This window comes from Camelina sativa, chromosome 9 (genome assembly GCF_030686135.1).
Source record: "Camelina sativa cultivar CO46 ecotype springtype chromosome 9, ASM3068613v1".
NCBI lineage: Eukaryota > Viridiplantae > Streptophyta > Magnoliopsida > Brassicales > Brassicaceae > Camelina > Camelina sativa.
The window spans coordinates 21,781,426-21,802,697 of NC_141888.1; the positions used below are offsets into that span (position 1 = coordinate 21,781,426).

At 36.2% G+C, this 21,272-nt stretch overlaps 1 pseudogene across 1 annotated transcript in view; it reads left to right on the forward strand.

The window, feature by feature from the left end:
* The window catches only part of LOC147938470 (serine/threonine-protein kinase ATM-like), a 99,101-nt pseudogene extending 77,950 nt beyond the window's left edge, over positions 1 to 21,151 (forward strand). Inside the window, exons 2-69 of the transcript XR_015566251.1 lie at positions 328 to 402; positions 797 to 838; positions 913 to 983; positions 1,213 to 1,261; positions 1,384 to 1,455; positions 1,888 to 2,043; positions 2,147 to 2,233; positions 2,312 to 2,496; positions 2,863 to 3,445; positions 3,530 to 3,601; positions 3,730 to 3,900; positions 3,979 to 4,104; positions 4,561 to 4,688; positions 5,131 to 5,287; positions 5,384 to 5,430; positions 5,511 to 5,574; positions 5,741 to 5,815; positions 6,194 to 6,313; positions 6,527 to 6,712; positions 6,995 to 7,116; positions 7,193 to 7,262; positions 7,357 to 7,484; positions 7,950 to 8,091; positions 8,193 to 8,333; positions 8,431 to 8,529; positions 8,623 to 8,669; positions 9,049 to 9,235; positions 9,321 to 9,542; positions 10,028 to 10,099; positions 10,354 to 10,423; positions 10,569 to 10,686; positions 10,781 to 10,904; positions 11,287 to 11,420; positions 11,503 to 11,523; positions 11,587 to 11,713; positions 12,186 to 12,233; positions 12,325 to 12,429; positions 12,672 to 12,758; positions 13,017 to 13,336; positions 13,561 to 13,673; positions 14,037 to 14,103; positions 14,190 to 14,264; positions 14,427 to 14,549; positions 14,735 to 14,899; positions 14,980 to 15,078; positions 15,406 to 15,557; positions 15,672 to 15,876; positions 16,112 to 16,158; positions 16,282 to 16,365; positions 16,478 to 16,561; positions 16,783 to 16,863; positions 16,968 to 17,057; positions 17,134 to 17,196; positions 17,457 to 17,597; positions 17,681 to 17,737; positions 17,825 to 17,884; positions 18,331 to 18,425; positions 18,518 to 18,626; positions 18,783 to 18,872; positions 18,973 to 19,052; positions 19,150 to 19,228; positions 19,319 to 19,365; positions 19,446 to 19,545; positions 19,735 to 19,866; positions 19,974 to 20,108; positions 20,199 to 20,264; positions 20,570 to 20,713; positions 20,804 to 21,151. The product of XR_015566251.1 is annotated as a serine/threonine-protein kinase ATM-like (transcript). The remainder of the gene's footprint in view (positions 1 to 327; positions 403 to 796; positions 839 to 912; positions 984 to 1,212; positions 1,262 to 1,383; positions 1,456 to 1,887; positions 2,044 to 2,146; positions 2,234 to 2,311; positions 2,497 to 2,862; positions 3,446 to 3,529; positions 3,602 to 3,729; positions 3,901 to 3,978; positions 4,105 to 4,560; positions 4,689 to 5,130; positions 5,288 to 5,383; positions 5,431 to 5,510; positions 5,575 to 5,740; positions 5,816 to 6,193; positions 6,314 to 6,526; positions 6,713 to 6,994; positions 7,117 to 7,192; positions 7,263 to 7,356; positions 7,485 to 7,949; positions 8,092 to 8,192; positions 8,334 to 8,430; positions 8,530 to 8,622; positions 8,670 to 9,048; positions 9,236 to 9,320; positions 9,543 to 10,027; positions 10,100 to 10,353; positions 10,424 to 10,568; positions 10,687 to 10,780; positions 10,905 to 11,286; positions 11,421 to 11,502; positions 11,524 to 11,586; positions 11,714 to 12,185; positions 12,234 to 12,324; positions 12,430 to 12,671; positions 12,759 to 13,016; positions 13,337 to 13,560; positions 13,674 to 14,036; positions 14,104 to 14,189; positions 14,265 to 14,426; positions 14,550 to 14,734; positions 14,900 to 14,979; positions 15,079 to 15,405; positions 15,558 to 15,671; positions 15,877 to 16,111; positions 16,159 to 16,281; positions 16,366 to 16,477; positions 16,562 to 16,782; positions 16,864 to 16,967; positions 17,058 to 17,133; positions 17,197 to 17,456; positions 17,598 to 17,680; positions 17,738 to 17,824; positions 17,885 to 18,330; positions 18,426 to 18,517; positions 18,627 to 18,782; positions 18,873 to 18,972; positions 19,053 to 19,149; positions 19,229 to 19,318; positions 19,366 to 19,445; positions 19,546 to 19,734; positions 19,867 to 19,973; positions 20,109 to 20,198; positions 20,265 to 20,569; positions 20,714 to 20,803) is intronic.
* Positions 21,152 to 21,272: the final 121 nt, after the last annotated feature.

Here is a 21,272-nt window from a genome sequence, read left to right on the forward strand (position 1 = left end):
GCAACCAGTTTTGGTGTAGAATGAGCTGCCCATTAATAGACTATCAACAGATAGGGTTTTGCTTTTTATGTTCATTTAAGAACCAACTGATGTTACATAAATAATGTGACCATTTTTGATAAAAATCGTTATGATGTTTTGGAATCCTACATTTTTTTATATGAGTTCTAGAAATCTTTATTACTTTTAGTTATATCTGAAATGGATTTTAGGCCCTATACATTACAGCTTTGTATTGGAATTCCTGATTTCATATAATATATCTTGTTATGAATCTAATTTGCTTTGTATTTAGGTTTTAGTGTTTCTAAACCACATTATTTGCAGCTAGATCGTGGTTGGCAATTGATCTGGAGTTCTTTAATCCATGGGCTAGCAACATTCAGTAGCACAAGTGTAATTGTACGTTGCACTTATCTACTTATATCCTTTTCTGTTTCGCACAGTATTCTTCTAGATGAAACTAGAGAACAGATAAAAAACACCCTGAACACTTGATAGCAAATAAGTTTCCAGCAATGAAACTTGAACTTGTATATAGGTACCCTGACAACAACTTCTACTTAGAGTTTTAACATTTCTTCGAACGATGAAAAAAGCTTTCTTCAGGGATTTGTGTTAGATCAAATGTTAGTGGTTTCCTTTTTAGCCATTTCCCGTTTCTTAATTCAACTCTGTAATAGTTTCGGAAATTGGTCAGAAGTTGATTAGTTATACAGTTTCCGATTACTCGCTGTGTTTAGCTGATTAGTTATCGCAAATGTTCTTACGCATAATTGGTGCTATTTTAATGCAGGTTGATGCCGTCTTGGTGCTCCTTGGATCAATTATTTCAAGTGTGAGTTTGTAAATGAATTTTATAAAATTTTCTAAAGACTTGTATCCTCATAATGTTCTTGTCTCTTCAATCAGCAGCACATAAACGTTGGGATTCTGCCTCAAGAAGTGTGGGATCATCAGTTATTCAGGCACATACCTTCTGAGTAAGCCTTTCATCCTCAAAACTTTATAAGCATGTTGTTCAGCTATTTCGTGAGTGCAAATAGGCTAGATCGTCAATTCCTGAAGAAAAGCATCAAAATAAGTTTATGCATCTTATTCTTTATAAATGTTTAATGCTACGAGATTATTTGTGCTTGACTATTGGTTGGCTTTTATTAATACATGCTGAATGGCTCTACTGTTGTCTAAAGAATTATTATTTTTACTCAGGCCGGCCTTGTACTTCATTGCATGTTACTTTTCACGTATGGGTTGCCAGGTAAACAGGTTCTGACAGTAATTGTATGGTTTTGGTATCTACATTCTGGGTTGACATATTACCAAACTTACAAGTCTTGAAAAGTTGTTACATTAAGATGGTCTTGTTCTATAACTGTGCAGGGAAACTTGCAAGATGATTTACATCTTCGACGCAATCTTCTTAGAGCAGTTTGTGCCCCCCTAAGCTGGAAGGTAGTTTTTTTCATTTTTTTTTCAGAAGAACACAAGAATTTGTGTCACAGATGTCTGACTATATGTGACACCTCTTACTGTCCGTGGACGAGGTGTTGTCTAGGATATGACCAAACAAAACCAATAGCCTGAGTTGTTTTTGCATCATAACGTAGATTGATCTTGGCACAGTTTTAATCGTCGTAGTTAAGCTCTTAATTATTGGGAAAGGCAGTGAAATTTCACCCTTTTATGTTATATTCTGCCCACTAGTTTTAAAGAGCTGCCGCATTCTATTTCCACCTAATATGTGAAACTGAAATCGTAAGAGAGAGTTCAAAATCTCATCAGGTTCTTACTGAGAGTAGTAAGATTTGTAGATTTATAAGTCGCGAATGATGTGTACCACACAGTCATATTGGAAATCCTGCTTATGGCTTATAACATGTATAGGGTCGTTTGACACTAAATGAGAGAATGGTTCAGCTTCTACCAGCAGCTGCTTTTTCCTTATGTGCTGGTTTCAATACTTCACTTCCAGTACCTAAGGAACATCTTCCAACACCATCTGAATGGGATGTCTACGAACAGGTGAATGATGTGGCGAAGGTGCCTGTTATGGTTGTTATTAGAGGATTGAATAAATTAATCTCAGAAAAGTATCAAGTGTCAAGACTAATATTGAAAGGCACTGTTTTTGTTTCTTTTGCAGATAGATGATGTTGAGCTAGAAAGAAGATTTGGACTCTTTGAATGCTCCGTGGAGGCTCTAGCAAGAGTTTGCTCAAATTCTAGCAAGGTGAAGAATCCTTACTCTCTTTTTCGCCTTTTCCTGACTCATTTCCGCGACAGTTGTTTTATTTCTTTGTATCTTCAGATCTCTAGCTGCCAAGTTTCTGACGTTGTACAACTACCTCTGGTATTAAGAGATCCATTGCTTCATGACATGGATATCTATTTTCTTAGCATTATCCCGGAGGGCAATGCGAAAGGACCACTGTCTGACATCTTTATGGGATGTGCTCTGTTGTGCCATTTTATGCATGGTTCTTATATCACAAGGTTTGGCAACTCATCCTGTTCTTGGTGTGTTCTTAAAACTTGTGAAAACTGATATTTTTCTTTACATATCAAATTTTCTCTATTGAAAATGTTCACTCCTTTAATATGTGTATATATAATATAGTTTATATGAAGAGTTTCATAGTTTTCTTGATAGATGGTAAGCACCACTTGTAGATGCGTCTTTGTTCTGTTTGTAGTGTCATCATGTAGCTGTCAGAGGCAAGTTTGTGTAATTTTGGAAAAAAAACTTCACTCTTCAGATTAGGTGTCTAAGACACAAAAGTGATTGTGGTTGTGATTTTTTCTGCACCCTGGATGTACTAGCTTAAATTGTATCTCTTCGAATTTGCTCTCATTTCTCAGGAAGAGTAATGGAAGCAGTTCGTTCTTTTTAAAAGCATGCCAGTATTTGTTAGAAGGCCTGGATCATGCTGTTGAAACAATATTAAAGAGCCTTAATGATCTTCAAAGTCTCGGTCCCTTGGGGTTTGGCTCAGATTTTAATGAGAAAGCTTCTATAATAGTTTCGTTGAGGTCCCTTACTAAGTCTCCCGTCTTCAGCAACAGAAGAGACCATAATCTTCTTGGCGCTAGTTATGATGCTGTAATTCACTCCTTAGAGAGCCTTTTGCGGGCTTTTGCTAAAGTCTATGGAGAATACACTGAGCACGCATGGAATACAGAATCCAACACTATACCTACAAAGTCGTTACCACTTGATTCCCCAGAAGTTGGCAGGATAGTGGATATGGAATTAGATCTAGCTGAAGACACTAAAGATATGGATATTATAACTGCCGGTGGGAAAGCTGTACCCGGGCTGTCTGTTTCCACGGGGAACTGGAAGTTGGGCATGATATCACTTATCTCATGTTTTTCTCCAGTACTTCAGTTTCCGACATGGGAAGTTCTATATAATCTCTTGGAGAAGGAATGTGATCCTAAGGTATTTCAGCATTTTTTCTTCCCCATATCAGTATCTCAATTTTTTTTTAGTGAGCTTACAGCCACAAACTGCTTACATGTGTAGGTGCTGGAAAATATACTGTATCATCTATGCCAGCTTTCATGCTTGACGTCTATGCCGAATGTTAATGAATTGGTATAGAATTCAAATTGTTGAAAATTTGCTGTGAAATATTTAGAGAAAGGAATAGAGGGTTTTATATCTACATCTCGACCAACCTTTCTTTTTATTTATAGAGTTTTGTTTCATTATTTTACTTAAAGGTTAATTTCTTGGATGGCATGCTTAGCACACAAGTAAAGATCAAGCGTAACTGTCTTAACATAGTCACTGCTCTGCATGTTTTACTTCGCACTTTATCATCCTCGGGGATGGATTCTTCTGGACTCAGAAAAAACTGTGATTTGTCTTCAAAAGATGGAGAAAGTTCTCAGGTACTATTTTCCCTCTTTAAGTTGATTATTCGATTTTCTTCCATGATCTGCTCTATTCATTGCTAAAGTAACGTGCAGGTCTTTGCCCAACTTGGCGCAATGGTGAATAAAGTTTCTGAATTTGGTCTCTTGGGATGGTTTGGGCGTGTCAAGCTGATCAACTGTATATGTGATCTTGTTTTGCTTAATCCTCAGACTGGTCAGGTGCTTACTTTCATATTAATTACTCTTTCTTCAGACTTAAAGAGATGACTGCAATATTGATAATCACCCCTCCTGCTTCTCTTTGAGCTGTTTTCATGAAGCGATAATGTTTCTACCTTAACGTTTCATAACTTAGTTTTCATGTCGAATACCATTGAAGTTGAAAAATAACATTCCCTTCAGATAAGACATTCCTATTGTTTGCAGATAGAAGTTTAAAATCTTCCTTTCACTCATTACTTGTAGCGATAATGTTCAAGTAAAGAAGAAACCTTACAGTGTGTGTACTATAATCATGTTTTTTTTATCTTAGGATTAAATATGAGTAAATGGGCAGTTACCCTGTTTTACCATTAATGCTAATCGTTTCTATTTTTGCAAATGTTCTACTTGGTTCCTTGTGGAATTAGTGATTTTATTTAGTTCTACAGTTAATTGAGTTCTTTTTTGACACAGACAATGATTGAGCGACTTCTATTAATGCTAAAAGACTCTGATTATCGAGTGAGGTTTGTCCTGGCAAGACAAATTGGCATTTTATTCCAGACGTGGGATGGCCATGAGGCACTGTTCCAAGATATTTGGTAAGTTTGGTGTTTGTTTATTTAACCTTATTATTATCCTATGGCTTTTTATTAGTAGGGTGTTTTCCTTGTAAGACAAACTGTTAGATACTCGTTTCTACAGATTCTTGTTGCATAACATAAAGAGAAAAAAATGAAAAACAGGCTGATTTCTGTCTTTGTTGTGGGCAGAAACAAGTAAATTTAGTTATCTTTCTTGAAAATCTTCTCAAAGTTCTCTGATACATTGTTCTGAACAACAGCATTCTGTAAGGTCTGATGCTTCACAGCGCTTATACTTTGAAATATTAACTTGCTTCATGGTCTCGGTATCCGTTTTTTAATGTTCGACTGTAGCTTCTAATTAGTTGTTAATAGTTTATTTTTATCACTGTTTTCAGATATCGATGTCAGTTTAAAGTATCTCATTAGATGTTAATATTTTTCCCATTTCCTTTTCCAGCTCCAGCTTCGGAATTATACTGGTAACCTCCTCAAAGGAAAAACTAGTCACTGCAAGGGATGTTTTGGCTGCTGGTCCCCAGCCTCGCCCGAAAATGGAGACTGTCATCATTACTCTTATGCACCTTGCTTATCACAGTGAGAACATAGAGTTGCAAGTAATGCTTTTTTTTTCTTTTCATTTTAGAATTATTTTGAGCATACAATCAGTTAGCTGTGTATTAACATCGTATTCTATAATGGGTTAAACGTAGGCTGTTTTTATGATATGCGCTGTTTCAGCTATAGAACCTTGTCAGAGGTATTTCTTTCTTGTAACTGATACTGTATTTTATTTATACTTGAAACCTTCTTCTACTTATCTGGCCATTTTCCTTCTAGGGAATTAATCATTGCTGCACTTGACAACCTATCAGCACAACTCCATTACCCATCTAGGTTCAAGGTGTTGTTATTAATTCTCATTTCTTTATCTCTTCCACACCTGCATGATAAATGTTCTTCTTCTATTTTTTTTGCAGCAGAGTTATCTGACATTAATCACCTCTGAACGTTGTAAATGTTGCATGCTGACATCATCTACATCTCTTTGTAATATGGTTTATATGCAGTACCTGGAGGAACTCTTGGGCCCGATCCTCTTTTTCTGGATTGCATGTGGTGTCAGTTTAGCTGGTCTTGTTGAGGTATGCCACAAGTTGATATTCTCTGTTTCATAAATTATTTATTTTCTGTAGTATATTACCTTTTCACTATTTATGTTAACTTTTTTTGTTGGACTTTCAGTTCTGCTATATTTTTATAAACCAAAATAGCATTTATATTTCAAACTTGCGGTACAGTAAAGTAGATTCAATTTCGTTCGTTTCTATTGCACATGGGTCTACAATATTGGAGATAGCGCCTAGTTTGACTACAAAATCAAAGTAAATTACTAGTGGATGAATGAAATATCGACATGAGATTTTAGATATCTAGCAATATGTCCTACAATTGCGGCAGTTTGAAGAGTAGAATGAGTACATTTTAGCATTTCGTATCATCTGGTGGTTGCTTTTTTGCAGACAAGTCAGCTGTTCATTCCAAACACTGAACCAAAATATTTCATCCACTTTTGTTCCCACTGGCTACTTCCAGCTCTTCTGATGCATGAAGATCATACTAACCTTGATTGGGTATCTAAGGTAAGGGTGCTTCCTTACATCTTTTATGGACATAACTGAACGTTATACAACTCCAATTTCAGTTTATGGAGATGCTTAAAGGACTTTTAGTGAAATTTGTAATATGTATAAACTTTTGGTTGCTTTGTCTTCTGTTTTTGTATGATCTTCATTCTACGGTGGCATTTAAACTTTCCCAATCTATATTTTACTGACAGTGTCTACAATTTGTAGATTGCTGGCCAACCGGTGGCTGTGTTAGTCAAGGAAAATTTTGTGCCAATATTTGCAATATGTATGGGATTGCACTGTAGTAAAACGTCAGAATGTGATAAAGGTGCAATGATGCTTCAGAATTCAATATTGTATGTTGGTGAGATCAGCGAGAATGAGAGGGACAAGCTAATTAAGCAGAATATGGTATGGCATCTATAACCTTTGACTCGTGATTCCAGATCTGTCTTTGGTGTTTGTGGTGGAAAATTCCCATGCTACCGTTATTAAGGTCTGATCAGCTAGTCACAATATATCAAGCCTTCCCGAATCCCGATCCAAGATCAAAGCATAGGCAACTGCAAGATTAATAGTTTGGATGCTTTAATTTCATTTTGTGAGAGATCCTTGGTTTCAAAAGTAGAATAGATAATTCTTTTCATTTATAACGTATTTTAATCCCTAATGAACACCCTGTTCTGTTTTCAGGTGTCTATTGTTAGTTTTATTTTATCATGCACTTCCTCTTCACCAGAACCTTCAGTTCCTGCTTTTTCTCGTGACACGATTTCACTTGCAGTTCAAACAGTTGTGGATGGTTTTATGGAAATGTAAATTTCTTGCTCACTCCATGTAGACTTGTTGTTTTAGGTTTTCCTTTTATAAGGTCTTACTTGGTTTATGCAGTGCTGATTATCCTAAGAATGCGGCCATAACTGACAGGATAAACATTTTTCGCCCGGATAGAGTGTTCATGGTGAAATTTTAATTTGCCGATGCTTTTTAACAAGATCAAACTGTTCTTATCAATTTGATACTTCAGTCAAAATAATTTTGTTGTTGTTTCGCAGTTCATAAAAGAAATGCACTATAGAATGTCAGCTGCATGCCATCATCGGCATACGCGTCATCATTTGGCCGCACTTGAGGAGCTTACAATTCTTCTTGGTCATAGAGCTTCAGTTCCAAGTTCCATAAAGTGAGCAGAATTCTCGATTTATCTATTTGATCTTGTTTGATCGTTAGTACTCAAATTCTTCAACACAAAAAGACTTTTCTTGAGTAGAAACTATATGTTGAATTGGTAGCTATGAGCTTGACCATTTGGGTTCTTTTCTTGCGTAGAAACTAAGTTGTTGTAGATGTTAAAAGGTGTAGTTTGTGCTTGATTCGGTTCTGCTATTGTCTTGAACTCGTTTGTACTTATAAGTATAATCAGTAACTTTGTATAGTTTTTCTTTTGGTGAGAGTAATTTCCAATTTAAATCTTTAGTTGATACTTAAGGAGCCACGGCTACATTCTATGATGTATAGAACTGCTACATTGTTCTGCTACTAAACTCGATTGTCATCTGTTAATTAAAATTTCAGTGGCACTGAAGAGTGAATCTCTATTTTCGAGCTTTCAAACCTTATGTTGGTCTTTGATTGTTATCCCTTTCAGTTACATATTAAATCTCGTTGGACAATTTATTGGATATCCCTCATTACAAGACCAGTGTTGTAGCATAGCCTCCTGTTTGCTGGATTCGTTCAAAAGCAATCCGGCCAAAGAAATTGTTAGTGTACTAGGTGACCAACTCCAGGTATGTGTTACTTGGTGTTATTATTTGGGTACACTTTTGAAATACCAAGGGATTTAATTACTCTTTTTAAAATACATTTCTCGGTCTGCGGGTTTTTTTAGTTTTTGGTCTCGAAGCTGGTTACATGTTGCATCGATGCTGAAGCAGATACCAAGGTTTCTGGTTCTAAGTCGTCTCAGCTCGTAAAGTTGCTACACAAGCTAGTTGTTAATTCAGATTCGGCTCTTGATGAAGATATCAGGGTAGGCGTCCTACCTATAAAGTTGCCTTCCTTTTTGTCCTAACAGTGCCTGGAATAATCGAGAAACTCACCTCTTCTGATTTGTTTATTGATTTCAGGATTTGGAAGCATTCCCTGATATGAAAATTTTCCAAGTCATTAGTAAATCACACATCAAAATATGCGAAGCATATTCTCCGAGGAGTCATCTATTGAAGGTCAAGCACTCTGCAGTTTATAATGATTACATTTTTGTTAGAATTTTATCAATATCCAACTTTTTGTTTCTTTGCTGTTCTACTATCCAACAGTGTGCTAGAAGATCTTGTTATCTGCCACCGAGATTCCTTTCCAAGAGGTATCAATAATATCTTTCCTGAGTTAAATCATCTTGAGATATGCAGTAAGGTTTCCCTATGTGCCATGATGTGCTTAGGATATTAACTGTAGAATTAAGATGACGTATGGTTCGTTTTTGGTTATTTTAAATTTTCTTATGTGGGTGGGTCTTTTAGATGTATGCACTATTTGTTTCATTGTCCGTGGGCCCCTTGGTTGTACTCATGGGTGAAAGTAGGGAAAGGTTATATTTCTGTGTCTGTTTTAATTTCAAAGGAATTCAGTTTTGTCGATATGGCTCTACCTTAATACCAACAAGGTTGAGAGTCTACTACTCTTTGATCCTCTACTCCTATCACATTGCTGCAATTTTATATCAACTTATCGTTCACATGCAGCCTCCAAGCACTGCATAACAAGCTCATAGCCTCTGGAGTTTCTCAAGAAGAGACAAATGTAGAAACTGCAGAAACATTTTGGCAGTCTGATGATGAAATTGTAAATGCTGTTTGGACTCTTGTCCGTGTATCCGCCTCTGATGAAGCAGATAATATGAGACTTTTGGTGTCTGATTTTCTTTCCAGGGTATTTGTGATTCTCTTTTCAAGTCACTATCTTTTGCTAGGCGAATTTGAAGATATAGTCTTATTTTCCATTTTTTTTACTGAAGGTTGGTATTAGGAACCCGCACACTGTTGTTTTCCGTCTTCCTGGGGAGCTGGGCTCCATGCATGATCGTCAATTTGTTTGCCAGAATACTGGATCAAAATTCAGATCTTTTACTGAGAACGGCATATCCGATGAAACTCTTATCACACTGCTGAAAGTTTTGAAGAAGTATCTTTTAGACGACTCTGTAAAGATTATTGATGTAACATCTCAAACTCTTCGGGTCAGTTTTCTAACTTTTTTACCTACACAGATTTGGCCTTACTTTTTTATTTTCTGTCAATTGTTTGGTTGGGCTTATCTTTCGATTTAGCTGTACTAATTTGATAGACCCTCTAAATTTCGTAATGTTTGCTATTATCTAATTTGGCATTTTTTTTTTCTCAGTTCTGCAATTGACTTTAAAGTTTGTTCTGTTGTTTCATGTTTAACACATTGTTTCTCATCTTTATTCCTCGTCAAATGTCTGATCTGTTAATAATTTACTAATCTACAATCACACTCATGAAAGTTATGATTTTTTCTGTCTTATGTGCATTTATATTTGGGTAAAAACATATGTAATCCCCTTCTCAGCTTTCCATGCATTGTAGGGGCTGTGCTTCATTGTCTCCTCTCTGAAAGGCTAATTGTTTGCAAATTTTGCTTTACTTTTTTTTTAAAAAATTAGCTATATAGATTATAGATGTCCCTTTCTTCTTATTTTAGGGAATTCTTTCAACCGAAAGGGGGCAGCAAGCATTATCATCTTTCGATTCATGTGAGAGATCTTCCATTGAGGTGAGCTTTCTGGTCTTATGCTACTTTTCATTGGTTGATAGGCAGGCATTGTTTTCAGCAATATTCTGCTGATGGGTATATAAGATATGGTTCTTTCAGAAAGTTGTGAAAATTGATTCAAAAATCATATATATATATATCCAGTGACTACTTAAAAAAATGAATGATGTATAGTGGATTTCCCAATCTTGTTAGGGTATCCCAAGATGAAAACTGCTCTGCCTGTTCAGATATGTTTTTGTTTTTTTGGGTAGGTGCATGGCAGGAGCGTGAACCTTGACATTGTGGAAAAGATCTTATTGGATGGCGAAAAGCAGTTCAAAGGTAGTTAATATTTTTCTTAGCCTTAAATTCCTTTTGGCTATTACATTCTGCGCATGACATGGATTTGTCTGTTTAAACATAATTCATTCATGTTTCATTCCTCTTTTGTTAAATTACTCAAGAATGGTTCATTTTGGCCTCCTAGCTGAGAACTTTTCTCTGGAGAAGTCCGAAGTGTGGTCCACAGATAATAAAAACTTTGATAGATGGATTTGTCAGCTCGTGTACTGTATGATCGCTTTATGTGAGGATGCCCCGATAAGGTATCTCGTTGGTTCCTATTTACCAGAGTTACCATTAAAGGATTGAAGTAAAATCTTGCACTGAGTGAATCATTGTTGCTGCTTTGTTTGACAGGTTATGCCAGAACATAGCAATGCTGAAAGCTGAAATCTCGGAGCTTCTATTCCCTAGTGTTATTGTTAGTCTTGCAGGAAGGATTGGGACGGATATCAATTTACACAAATTAATTTCGTCACAGGTAAATCTTGTATTTTCTGGACCTACCAGTAGTGCTTAGTTTTCAAATTGCTTGCATTGCTTCTTCTCTGGATATCTCTGTTTGTTAAGTCAAATTCACTTCCATTGCGTTCCCTTTTTTGGTTTTGTCTATTGTACATATTGCTTACTTTACTGTTTCCCACCTTGACTCCTCGACTTTTTGTACAACCGAATTTAAATCTATTTTAGAACTTTGTTTTTGTTGATGAGCTGAGCATTATACTTGTCATTTGCTAATTCTAGTTGTATACCGTAAGGTTCTACCTGGTGGCTGCTTCATGATTTTCCTTAAGAGTTGTGTATGTTGCAGAAACAGAAAATTTGTAGTCACTTTTGCTAAAGCTTGTAATCCCCATTGGCAGGTGAAAGAGTATATCTTCATTGATTCAAACAAGCTAACAAAGTCGAAGCAAATTATGTTAAATACCCTGAATGAACTGCGGATGTGTTATGTCCTCGAAAGATCGATTTTTTCGGACAAACTAAGAAAGAAAAGGTTAGGGGTATTGCTTTGAGCACTGATCTGTTTGCAATAATTTTTATCTTGCATAAGAAATAAGCTTCAATATCAATAACAGGGAAAGTTATGCTAATCATAGGTAGTGTATAAGGACAATCTGCTATTTCTATCCTCTTTATAGTGAAATCTGTATCATTTGATTTGATTTGATTTTTTATTTTTATTTGTATAAAATATTCTTATGGTATATGTTTTCAAATCTAACTTTTGAGATGCCCTTGCAGAATGCTTATGGAATGGCAGCGTCCATAACTACAAATTGGGAAAAGGTTTATTAGCTTCAATTACCATATGTATTGTTACGACTATGAACATTTCTGATCCATAAAATATTTTATGTGTCTGGTGTTTACCAGAAATCTCCTGCCCAAAGTGCTTTTAGCTTCCTGCTAAGATTTCCAACTGTTTTACAGGAACATGTGATAAGCGTCACACCTTTAGTTTTGTTGATTATGATATGCATTGTTATAATTTTTGTGTTTATGTCACATAAGAAGAATTGATTACTTTCAAAATTAACTTTGATGTTTAGTAACTTTATATGATATTAAAACCATGCAAAACGTATTTGTCCCTGTCAGTTGTGTGCTACTTCTATGATGAAGCCATTTAGTGTTAAAGTTTCAATACATTTGTTGTTTAAGAGTTTTTGTATCATTACATGTGGCTCTAGTTGGCTAATCAGTTATTCCTCTTGTTTCTTTTAATATCTTCATCATAAAGAGTGCCTTTGTTGATCAGGTTTATTGGCTTTCCATTGATTATCTTGTTGTTGCCAGATCAGCAGTAGTGAGTCATCACTGTCCTTTTAGATCATTAACCAATTTAAGATCGAGACGTCAAAGCTATTTCCAGTATATAACTCTTCTCGTTTTTCCAGGTATGCGGTGCATACTTGACCGCCTCCATGTATGTTGAGTATTGGTGTGAGGAGAGATTTGGCAATCTAACTCTCGGAGATCCTGATTTTTCTTATCATGATATGGTACTTATAAGAACTGCGTGTTATCAATTGGGGATCAATGAACTAGATAATATTGTTCTCTAGCTCTTATCCATTTTTATAACCAAATAACTAATATGCAATGTGTTTTCTGCTTATTGTCATATATGAAATTTTCATTGGCTGCATTTTCAAAATTGCAAATTCTGGTCTCCATGTAAAAAAGGGGAAAGTGGTTTTGTTTGTATTTATTTATAATAGTTCCTTTTCTTTGTGGTTAACAGTTGCCGGATCATGTTGAGATACTTGTGTCTGCAATAACAAGAATAAACGAGCCTGACAGCTTGTATGGGGTTATACATTCAAATAAGGTTTGTTTCTGATACTAAAATTCTGTCCTACAGATTGGATATCTCATACACACATTTGGAACTCTTGCCTAATGGAAATCGTTGGCTAGTCAGTACTTTTCTCTATGGATAACATTAACCCCTTTGTTGTGAATGCTGTGAGAAAACTGACACGATTCCGCTGCTAAATTCATACAGCGATTTTTTAAAATCTTTTGCTTGTTTCATATATATATGACTAATACTCTCTGTTTCTGTTACATGGATGTAATCTGAAAGTTGTCTGCTCAAATAATCACATTTTGAGCATGAGGGAAACTGGACAAGGGCACTCGAGTATTATGACTTGCAAGCACGTTCACAGAAAACAGTCGTGCCAGGTAGCTTTTCTGAAAATCTAGAGGGTGGAACAATCTCAGCCAACAACTAGTGCACGGCATTCTGTTTTTGGTGAAGGGGAGGTCCAGAGACAACCATTCAAAGGACTCATAAGGTCGTTGCAGCAGACAGGCTGTATGCATGTCCTGGATCTGTATTGCCGGGGCTTGACTTCCCGAGAAGGTTGCTTTCAGTATGATCCAGAGTTCATCGAATTGCAGGTATGCATCCTGATTTGGTTAACTTTTCTCCTTTTTTCCAATAAATGGAAGTCATGTCTAAAGAAGGCTGTTGGTTAATACTATTAATATTTCATGTGATAAAGAAAAGATATGATGAATCGGACATCTTGAAGGAGTAGCATTGCAATTAACTAATCGAGCAAGACTCAGTTGTTGTATGTAAGTTGTGGTTCTTAGGTGATAACTCAAATTCTTGCTTGCAGTATGAGGCTGCATGGCGTGCTGGCAAATGGGATTTTTCTTTACTTTATCCGAAAACGCACTGCCAACCTCTGCAACATGTCAAGAACAATAATTATCATGAAAATCTACACTGGTAACACATCTTTAGTCATATGTGCCAATGATGCTATTCTTAGCCATTATATATATTTCCCTGTTTGTACCTCTCGACTGCACCAAATTTATGTGACATCTTATCAACATTGAATTTGCCGCTGGTCTTCTTACTTTTATTCAAAAAGAATGATATGTTACAGAGGAGTTTTAGAATAGAGTAGTTGAAGTCTCCAGAAATTGCTGGTCTCTGGCTTTATTATGTGGGTCATGTCCTAGTATAAATGGTCAGTTATGATGAAGTCCTATTTAGCTTTGAAAAGTCCTCAATATTACGCATGCGACACTAGCTCCGACCATTAGGCGTGTTTCCTTCTCCATGTTTTAATATGTTATTTCTCAGTTGTTTGAGAGCATTGCAAGAAGGGGATTACGAAGGGTTTTATGGAAAACTGAAGGATACGAAGAAGGTAACACATGATTTCAGTTATCACCATCGGATTGGAAAGTTCTAAGCTTCGATGTGGTAATAATATTTGATTTTTCTCTTTTTTAGGAGCTTGTGTTGTCCATTTCCCGTGCAAGCGAAGAAAGCACTGAATTTATATACTCTACAGTAGTGAAACTTCAGGTATGAAATTTTAAACGGACATTAAAGTACAACACTTTTTCCATCATAATTGTCCTTTGGGTGCCTAATTACTATAAATGTGCTGATTCTAAAGATCTGTTGTCTCTTTGGAAAACAATGGTTTTGACTTTTCCTAATTTTTTAATGTTTTATTATGTCCAGATTCTTCATCATCTAGGACTAGTTTGGGATCTTCGCTGGACGACATCTTCACATCAAAGTGTGCATGGCTATCCAGTCAAACAAATAGCATGCACAGACCCCGTGACTCCAACAATGGATCAGGTATTTTCCCTTGTAACTTCTTTTTCAAGTGGTTGTTCACTAGCTTCTAGTGAATGATTTAAAGCTTGAAGAATTTATGTTATTTTACTTACAATTAGATTAGTTTGGGATGTATATGCGCAAATACCAAGAAGCTAAGTGAAATAATTTGTTGCCTGAGGCCAATGTTTAATTATGAAATACAGTTGTCTTGGCTGAATAAGGATTGGAGCTCTATTATTACGCAAACTCAGTTGCACATGAATTTGTTGGAGCCATTTATCGCATTTAGGCGAGTTCTCCTCCAAATCTTGGGATGTGAGGAATGTACCATGCAACATCTTTTGCAGTCTGCTTCATTACTTCGCAAGGTATCTCTAATGTAAAGAGATACAGTTTCACGTATAGTAAAATGCAGTGGAGCAACACCACGTTATCTTGTTTCTTTCAGGGAACAAGGTATTCTCATGCAGCTGCGTCTCTTCATGAGTTCAAGTTTCTTTGTGCAAGAAGTGATGGACAACAACCCGTTCCAGATTGGCTTGGAAAGGTACTTTTTATGATTAATCTTGCATTTTTTGTGGAATTTGAATAGCCTCCTTTTTCTTCCTTAATTGTACATATTTTTGGGGAGGTGTTTTCCTTATCACATTTAATGAAGGTGAGACCAAAGTTACCACTAAAGTTCTAAGCACTCCTAATTTACCGACACCTACTTTTGTCAAAAAACAGTTGTGACCTAGGACACATATCGAACGATGGCATACATTACTTATTTTTGACATCTATTAGTTACTTTGCGTCTTAGTTAGAACATGGAAATATATCTGGCTCACAACTAGAGAGATGCTTTCCAGTAACTTTTTCTGCTTTTCAGCTTGAAGAGGCGAAGCTATTACATGCCCAAGGCCGGCATGAAGTTTCCATTAGTCTTGCAAGCTACATTTTACATAATTATCAATTAAAAGAAGAAGCTTCAGATATATATCGCGTGATTGGAAAGTGGCTGGCAGAAACCAGATCGAGCAAGTAAATAAGTTGTTGCTTCTTATTTTCGTTGAAAGCAGTTTCCATTTATGCTCGTTATAAACTTCTATAGAATCTCAACTCGGTTCTTTTATTTTTTCTTTCTCTTGAAAATAGTTCTAGAACAATTTTAGAGAAGTATCTGAGGCCTGCAGTTTCGCTTGCTGAAGGACAGAGTTCCAAGATCTGCAAAAGGCTGGTAGATAGACAGAGCCAAACTTGGTTTCATCTGGCTCATTATGCAGATGCTCTATTTAAGAGTTATGAGGAAAGACTCTCCTCCAGTGAATGGCAAGCTGCATTGCGACTACGAAAACACAAGGTCCCCTCCACTTTGGTTGCTCAAATTTACTTTATAAGCATTTTACTTCTGTAATACTTTTTTTTTATAGGCTATGCCTATTTTTGTTATCCTTCGAAATGAGCACAAATAGTTGAATAATCCTTTTCTTTGGTGTAATAAATAATAGTTCTAAACAGCTTCAACTCCAAAGTTAGTTCTTCTTCTGTCCTGGGTGAAACTGGGGGGCAACTAACTAGTGTGCTTAATTTTTCAGACAAAGGAGTTGGAGGTGCTTATTAACGCTTCAAGAGTTCAAAGAAGGCAAGTAGTAGTTGACTTCCATTTATGTTATCCCGAAACAGATATCGTATTAAAGCACAATGTAACTGACGGTCTATGCATGTCTTTCATGTGATTTCATATTTGGGCTTTTAACTGTACTAGGCGGAGCAATCTGATTATTCACTGAAGATCCAAGATCTACAGAAGCAACTAACAATGGATAAAGAAGAAGCAGAAAAACTACAGGTGTTCTTTATTCAGCCCGATAATCTGTCTGCTGTAGAAACATAGTCATGGTTTTTGCTAGATAAATGATATTAACTGATTCGTGGTCTTCCCTTTCTCTTTCATTGTGTAGGTTGACAGGGATAACTTTCTGAAACTTGCATTGGAGGGGTATAAACGTTGTCTAGAAATTGGTGACAAGTATGATGTTCGAGTGGTATGTTAATCTAAATAATTCAGGTTCATGGTAGAGTGACCTTTATACGCTTTCTTATTTGGGATTCATGTCCTATTTTTCTCACATTATCTCTGAAAGATATTGAACGTTTTCTCTGGCCTTTTTAGAAACATATTTGAGAGATTTAGCTGAACCGTGGTATATTCCATTATAGCATTAAATTACAGCATCACTGTTGGAACTATTTTTTCTTTTTACAGGTGTTTCGACTAGTATCCATGTGGTTCAATCTTGCTTCCCAGAAAAATGTTATTGATAACATGTTGAGCACCATTAGAGAGGTACTTGACTAATGGGATCAGATTTTATCTGCTACTTTGATTTTCTATCTAAGTTTCTTGTTTAATTATCCAAAGTTTCTTCATCTCCGTAAACATTCTTGCAGGTTCAGTCTTACAAATTTGTACCACTTGTTTATCAAATTGCTTCAAGGTTGGGCAGTTCCAGAGATGAATCAGGATCTAACAGCTTTCAGGTAGAATGCATTTTTACTTGGCTATCATAGAAAACTTGAGACAGTGATGTTAATCTCTACGATTTCTTAATTGCAGTCTGCTCTGGTGTCACTTATCAGAAAAATGGCCATTGATCATCCATACCATACAATCTTTCAGGTTCTGAAGAACATGTTATCCATCTTATGTACTCTTTATGTTTCTTCTTTTCTATTTGGTTTGTGAGAAGTTAAAATTCTTGAATGTCCTACGACATCTCGCATCTGTTGAAAAAAGATGAAAACATTGAAGTCTGTTGTGCTGTGTAGCATGCCATCGAAATTACATCATTACAAGTGGCTTTGTCTATCTTTTTCGAAGTTACGTTTGTAAATGCTGAATGTATATGTCTCGTATAATTCTTTTGATTTTGGTTCTAGCTACTGGCATTGGCAAACGGTGACCGTATTAAAGATAACCAACGTAGTAGAAATTCTTTCGTGGTTGATACGGATAAAAAGCTTGCAGCAGAGCATCTCTTGCAGGATGTATCACATAATCATGGGACTATGATTATACAAGTAAACCTTATTTTCACCTAATCTTATTCATCATCGCCAATTTTGCCTAATTACTTAACGGCAATTCCTGATTATTTTTTCAGATGAAACAGCTCGTAGATATCTACATCAAGCTTGCAGAGCTTGAAACAAGGAGAGAGGTCTGATCATTGAGTTTAGAGGAAGTGTTTTGTTATACTGTTTGCTGAACGTTTTTTGAAACATTGGCGGAACTCTTTCCTTTGCAGGATACCAATAGAAGGGTAACACTGCCAAGAGAAATTCGTAGTGTTAAACAATTGGAACTTGTAAGTACCATTTTTCAGTTTATTCATTTGCATTCTTATCTAGCTTTGGCAATAACTATTAGCTCGTAGGACACAATGATGGGTCATATTGATAGGCACTCCTATTCAGTGAAGAATTAAATGGCAACTATATATTTTGAAAATTGTTTAGCAAATTTTGTCCTATGTTTTCTTCTGATCCTAATATTTCATTTGTCTGCTCCCATGTTTATTTTTTTGTGTCTGTTGCAACTCCCTGAACGAATTATGGTGATATAGTCGTTTTGTTGTTTATTTAGTTTGGAAGAGTTAATTCGTCAGATGAGCTCCAAGATTTTTTTTTTTTTTTTTTTTTTTTTTTTTTTTTTTACATTTTCCTTCTGGTTCAGATATTCAAGTTCGCTTTTTCTATGTGCTTCTGAGGTATGTGTCAAACTTGTATTTATTTCGCTTTTGTTTGAGTTTAGGTACCTGTAGTGACTGCTACAATTCCTGTTGATCGTAGTTGCCAATACAATGAAGGGACATTCCCATTTTTCAGAGGTTTATCAGATTCTGTTACGTAAGTCCCTGCTCAGTCAATCCTTTCACTTTTTGCATTTCTAGGTTTAAAGAGTGCTTTATTTGAAACCATGTCTTTTGGATGATATGCAGAGTGATGAATGGTATAAATGCTCCAAAAGTAGTTGAATGCTTTGGATCTGATGGCCAAAAATATAAGCAACTTGCGAAATCTGGCAATGATGACCTCAGACAAGATGCTGTAAGAGTTTCAGAAGTTTTACTGGCAATGTCTGTAATATGATACACCGTGTGTGCTACTGTGTGTTGTACTGGCAGAAAACTGAAAATATGCTGACCTAGCCATGATTACATATACAATAGTTTAGTTATGCAAAGCGTCTACCATTTGTTTCAGGTTATGGAACAGTTTTTTGGCCTCGTAAATACCTTTCTACACAATAACCGGGACACATGGAAGAGAAGATTAGCTGTGCGCACATACAAGGTATGTCTCTGTATCAATCTACTTTTCTAGAGAAAATTTGATCCATTCAGTAAGTTGAAATCTCCTTACAATGCATATATATGTATATACATATTCTCAGGTTATTCCTTTTACTCCTAGCGCTGGTGTTCTTGAGTGGGTCGATGGCACAATTCCACTTGGAGATTATCTTATAGGAAGGTCGGTCTAGTAGACTAATATTTACAGTAACATGGTACAACAATCTCTTTTCCTAGTTGTTACAGTTCAAAACTTCTCTTTGCATATCAAATCACAGCTCAAGGAGTGAAGGCGCTCATGGTCGTTATGGCGTTGGAAACTGGAAATATGCTAAATGCCGAGAACATATGTCGAGTGTAAGCTCATTTCATTTCTCAGATCTTCTTAGTTGGCCATCACTGACATCTGGTAATCTTAATTAATCTGTGGTGACTGGTGGCTTGTAGGCGAAGGACAAGCGCAAAGCCTTTGTGGATGTCTGCACAAACTTCAGGTTTCAGTCTTTGTGAAACGTTAATTTAACTTACTCCGTAAGTACTAGTTGGTGGCTGACATATCCATCCCCTTTTGCAGGCCTGTCATGCATTACTTTTTCCTGGAAAAGTTCCTGCAGCCTGCTGACTGGTTTGTGAAGAGGCTTGCGTATACACGTAGTGTTGCAGCTAGTTCAATGGCAAGTATATCCACTATTATGATCTTTATTCACTTTTAGAATATGAAACGGTATAGATCATTTGTATCCTACTAAATGGCGTAAAATAAGCCATCAGAGAAAGTGGAGTACATTTAGCAAGCTGTTCTTTAGTTTTCCCTCTGATTCATCCATCTCCTCCTGAAATTTTGTAATTTAATTTGTTATCAGGTTGGGTACATCGTTGGTCTTGGAGACCGTCATGCCATGAATATTTTAATCGATCAAGCCACAGCAGAAGTTGTCCACATAGATCTTGGAGTTGCCTTTGAACAAGGATTAATGCTCAAGACTCCTGAAAGGGTGAGTTCTCTTCCACCTCCTCTCTTTACATATTTAATTGGTCTTCCTGTGAGTATATATAAGTCTATGTACGATTCTCATTGTTCATTTTTGTTCTGATTTGGCAGGTTCCGTTCAGACTGACAAGAGACATAATTGATGGAATGGGCATCACAGGAGTGGAAGGCGTTTTCAGGAGATGTTGCGAAGAAACCCTGTCTGTGATGCGAACAAATAAAGAGGCGCTGCTTACAATTGTCGAAGTAATAAGATCTTAAATTTTAACTTTTGACTTTTTTTCAAAATTTAAAAGCTTTTTTTTGAATACTTAATCAATATTGCTTGTTTTGCAGGTGTTTATACATGATCCTCTGTACAAATGGGCCTTGTCCCCCTTAAAGGCTTTGCAAAGACAGAAGGTACCTCGTACCCTTGTAATTTAAACTGTAAATGTACAATGCAATGCATGTGGTTGCAGCCTCTGCAAAAGGGTTATAGTGTGGACTTAATTACGGATTCTTGAATGTAGAGAAGGCCAGAATGCAAATTTGCCTGTTGTTTAAATAGATGCCATTCTGATGCTTTTTCTTTGAGACTTTTTGACGCAAATAATTTGAAGTTTGTGTTTAACTTCATTGTCATGTTCCAGACGAGATTACAAGTCAGTATTAGGATATCTATTGTAAAGATGTTGTTATTTCTCACACAAAGGTTTTTGATCCAGGAAACTGAGAATTATAATGGCCTGAACTTGGAAGGGTTACAAGAGGAATTCGAGGGGAACAAGGATGCTACGCGTGCCTTGATGCGTGTCAAGCAAAAACTTGATGGCTATGATGGCGGTGAGATGAGAAGCATACATGGCCAGGTAATGTTTTTGATATATAAATCAAAGGTTAAAACAGCACACGCTAACTTGTTTACTGATTGTATTTGCTCAACACTTATTGCTCTGTAGGCACAGCAACTAATACAAGATGCAATTGACACAGATCGTTTGTCACATATGTTCCCTGGCTGGGGAGCTTGGATGTAAACCCCCCTTCTACATGTTCCAATTTTTTGTCTGAATAGAGAAATCTTTATGTAAAGGTGAAAATTCTCGCTACCAAATTTTGTCTAACTTATTAGGGGAGAGAGCATGCTTGTAGTACAGTACAAGATGTAAACATGCTTATAATATATTACTTCTTTTACTCTATGTTCTCTACAGTGAGTTGGCTCATAGACGAGAGAAGGTAAAAGAAGTTTTGTTTACAAACAAGTTCATTTTCTTGCAATTAAACTGAGACTTTGCATTACAAAAGACAAGTTTTACAAACATACATAAAGAATCATATCTATAGATCGTTGGTTGGAAGTGAACCCATTAGAATAGTGGTTTCTTTGTCTTGTTTTGATTTTCCAAAAAAATCTGAGAGGAATCG